A 4,812-nucleotide genomic window follows, 5' to 3' on the forward strand; every position below is an offset into this window, starting at 1 on the left:
CATGATGAAATTTCAGTCATTATAAGATGGAAGAAGACCTCTTGGTCCCCTGCTAGCTCTTCAAACTAATCATACTATATTACTCCTCCTAGAAAGCAGAAGCTAAACAGAACGCCTATTATTTCCTTACCTCTCATTCCCTTCTTAATTACTTACAATTTGGCTTCTGACCCCATGGCTCTATTGAAACTGTTCTCTCTAAAATATTCGTTGTTATATGGAATGGGTCTTTGGGAAAGGGGAAAATGAGGAATACAGGGGAAATTTTAGGCAATACAAAAACAAAATATATCTTTTTTTTTTGCTTTTTTTTGGTGAGGCAATTGGGGTTAAATGACTTGCCTAGGGTCACACAGCTAGTATTAAGTGTCTGAGGCTGGATTTGAACTCAGGTCCTCCTGACTCCAAGACCAGAGCTCTATCCACTGTGTCACCTAGCTGCCCCAATATCTTTTTCATTTTTTTGAAAAGGGAAACTGTTCTCTCCAAGCTCACCTCTTATTTGCTAAATCAGGTAAGTTAAGTTCTTTTACAAATGTTCATGGTCCTTTATCTCTCTACAGCATTAGACTCTGTTGACCATTGTTTCTCCTAGAAATATTCTCCTCACTCATCTTCTAGGATTATTCTATTCTAGCCCTTTTTTTCTTACCTGTCTGAATTTTCCTTCTCAATATGCTTTTTTGGTTCATCATCTTTTGCCTGCCTGCTAAGTATGAGTGTCCAACCACTGCAGTGAACCTTTTTTTTTTCCATCTTTCTCAATACTGTTTCTTGGTGAGCTTCTCAGCTCCCAAAGGTTCAGTGATGATTTCTACAGATATAATTCCAACATCTATCCATCTTTAGTCTTTCCCCTAATTTCAGTCCCATCACCTCTAGTTGCCTGCTGGACACTTCAAACTCAAAATTGAGTTCATCATTTTCCCTGCCCAATCTGCCTCTTCTCAAACATCTCTGTTCTCTTGCTTGCAAAATCCTCTTCCCATTCACATAGGTTTAAAATCTTGGAATGCAACATGAGTCTTTCCTCTCCTTCATGCCCTATATCCAATCAGTTGCTAAGTCCATTTCTACTTCCATAATATCTCTTAAATCTATTATTTTCTCTCTGCTCATACTATTGTTGTATCATTCCAGGCTTTGATTTTTTTTCCCTTGAACTATTTAAAAGAGCTTCACAATTAATCTTCCTACTTCCACTCTCTTCCCTCTCCAATCCGTTTTTTTTCATACAGCTGCCACAATATTTCCAAGGCATAGTTCTGCCCATATCACTCCTCTGTTCAAATAACTTTGGTGATCTTCTAGGATCAAATTCAAGCTCAATAGCCTAACATATAAGTTCCTAGATAATCAGTTTTTCACTTATCTTTACAGCCTTACTGCACATTACTCCCTTCAGTGCACTCTACATTCCAACCCAATTTCTGTTTTCCAAACTAGACATTCTACCTTTCAGCTTTATGCACAAACCATGTTCCATGCCCTTCAGAATCATTATGTTTTTATGTGAGTCAAGTTCAGATACCACCCCCTCTGTTGTACCCTTCCTTGACTGCTACAACTGAGAGTGTTCTCTTCATCCTCAAATTTTCTTATTAATGAATTAATAAGATTTACTTGTAATTGACTGGCTATATGCCAGGAATGCTGCCATATAGGTATAAGGGGTATAAATACAAAAGTAAAATAATTCCTTTTCTCATGAAGCTTACAATCTTGTCAGGGGAAACAACATGTGTATATAGAGGCTTATGCAAAATACGTATAAAAGACATACACGTCAATTTGGGAGAAAAGCATTGTAGGTGGGAGGGCACTATATAAGAGATGGTGTGTCAGTTGCATTTTGAAGAAAACATGATTCTAAAAGATGGAGAAAGACAGAGAAAGGCAATGAATTGAGTTCATGAGGAGGAACAATATGTTATGAGGCTTTAAATGTCAAACTGAGGCATTTATACTGGAAATTTAGGGATCTGCTGGAATGTGTTGAGTAAGGACAGGTGTCATACATTTAAGGAAAGTCACTTTGGTGATTAGAGTGGTGGACAGATTGAAGAGGAGAGAAATTTTGGGCAAGGAGACCAATTAGGAGGTTATTGCATTAGTCCTGGCCAAGGTGATCAGAACCTGAACTAGGGTGGTGGCTGACTGGGTAAAAAGGAAGGAGCATATACAAGAGATATTATGAAGGTAAAAGACAAGATTCACTAATGAATTGTATATGTGGATTGTGAGAGTGAGGAGTCAAGAATGACACCCAAGTTATAAGCTTGGATGCATTAAGTTTGGCCCAAAATTGAAAAGAAGGAAAAGGGTGACATGGATTTCGTTGGGAAATTGCAAAGTTCTTTTAATTGCTGGAAATTTCTTCCTGAAACAAAGACCCATCTTTGTAACACAAATTTTATTCTGGTGTTGGTGTTCAGCTACAGATAATGCAACACTATAGTTTCTGAAAAATTGAAATGAACAATTACCCAGAGAGCAATGGAGAAGCATGCAGGGGCTGTGTTCAAGCTTCAACACATTACAAACAAGAAAGTACAAAGAAGTAGTGTAAACCAAAGAGGTGTCAAACAGAAAAAATGGAATAAAAACACAATAAAAAAAGATAACATTACATTTAAAACTAAGCAAATATATGCTCTTATTAGAGATTAGAGACACCATTTCCACTTTTTGACACTATTGGTGTAAAGACCATCATTAAAGACATATATGAGGAAAAATGAATATAGCACATCCAAGAAGAAGGGATAACCTATGAGCAGCCTGCATATTCCACTGACATCATTGAAATATCAAGAAAAAGCAAGGAAGTGAAGGCCCCTAGCATAATGAAGGGACCTCCAACAGCACACTGGTGAGAGGACATGAACAATGCTCCTCCAGGAGGTCAATCACAGATCATCAATTTGTAATTCACACCTTTGGATACTGTACCCCCATCAATGATATCACAGGTCCATTTGAGCCTTTCTTGTCACTTAGCATAGGATTTCCATATAATGGTGCTTAAAAAATATTTATTATTGTTATCCTTGAAATTCACAAATGAGAACCTTTCTACTTTGACAGTTTGTCATAACAACCCTGTTGCTTTGTCTTTTTTTGGTGGGGGTTTTCCAATCCAAATAGGAATTAGCAAGGCTTTCTTCGATATCACTTCCTTGATTTATTAAGGCACTTTTTTTTACAGTTATTTGCTTCAGTGTCAGGCAGGGAATACAATAAATAGCATTTACTTAATGCAGAGAAAATTTAGTGATGACTCTACTGTTTTTAACAAAATATGAAAAGTTCTTAGGACACATTTAAGTAAAAGTGTCAATTACTCAAGGAATTGTGATTTTCATGGGAGTGGAAATTTCCTTCATCCCAGTGTAGATCACACCAATCTATAACTTTGAATCCCAAAGCCAAGGCCCAGATAGATTAAAAGTATTTAGCTAATAATGTCTTATCTATTTTTTTTATATAAACACAGCTTTTTTATTGGCAAAGAGAAGTGTAAAGACCATGTACATCAAACAAAATAACATATGTGAAGGGCTTTGCAAACCTTAATATGCTTCATAAATGCTAGTCTATATGCCAGTTGTTACTGTTATATGATTAGAGTCAATTTTCATTTTTTGTGCTTAATAATAGCATACATCTATACAAATGCATATATATGCACTGACCTTTTATCAGACCAAATGAAATCCTCTACTTCTTGAACTTGGCTGGGAAGAAATGAAAAGGGTCCCCCCCTCCTTTTTTAATAGTAATACTCTACAGAGTGTTCTTTCCTTTTTAGGTTACACTGACAGGCTTAGTAAAATACCAATGTGCCTCTGTATTTATAATTAATATAGAGTTCTCAGATGTTGGCTTTATTGGTGCTCCTTAATTTTCTCTATTCCCTGATGTCAACCAAAGACTGTCCAGCATTCATAACTTTTTTGAAACACTCCAGATGTTCAATGGGTTAGGTTAATATTAACTTGGAGAAAGCAGGTAAGAGAACAAATTATACCCTACAAGCTGAGAGAGCAGTTATTAGGCTTCAATGAATGCAGCTGAAGATATTTTTGAGAAGTTATTGGACACCAAATGGTATAAAAAGACAGTAGTAAAGATAATACCTGTCAGCACAGCAAGGAAGGCAAAAGGAGTTCTCTTTACAGCTCTGGTGGCAATGTACTAAAACAGCAAAGTGCTGGGGAAGATATGAAATAGAGATTAAATATGATTGTGAACAGCATATCCCCAGAGATCTGAGATTTTTATTTTGCCAGGCCTACAAATTGTCAAGATTTTGAGTAAATCACAAAAGCAATTGTCATTGAGAATGTAGGTACTTGCATGAAGAACTATTTTAAGGAACTGAAGGCTCATGGGCAAAGCAAGCACTACAGTTGAGCATAAGAACACAAATAAGTACAGAGAAATAAAACACTGTTTAAGAGCAACAGCTGAAAAATATGAGGAGATTTGGCCCTGATGTTTACATTTATAGAGGGAACCATTTATGAGCTAGCCATAATGTATGTTTTCTACCATTTTAATGCGTGATGGTGTTTGCAGAAGTGAGCACTGGAAGAAAGATTACATTCAGATTTCCAGGATGAGACAGGGTTTAACTCCCTCATAATTCCTCAAATAATTCAAAGTAGAAACTTTTGGTGGAGAGCCTTCTGAATAACAAACAATCCTTAAGCCTTAAAATAAGAATTTGAAAATGAAAATATTGAAAGCAAATGAAAATGTATGTATAGTGAGACCTTTTACAAAGTTTAGTCCCACATTATGGTACGG

The sequence above is a fragment of the Phascolarctos cinereus genome, unplaced genomic scaffold (assembly GCF_003287225.1).
Source record: "Phascolarctos cinereus isolate Bilbo 61053 unplaced genomic scaffold, phaCin_HiC Scaffold_4;HRSCAF=312, whole genome shotgun sequence".
Classification (NCBI taxonomy): domain Eukaryota; kingdom Metazoa; phylum Chordata; class Mammalia; order Diprotodontia; family Phascolarctidae; genus Phascolarctos; species Phascolarctos cinereus.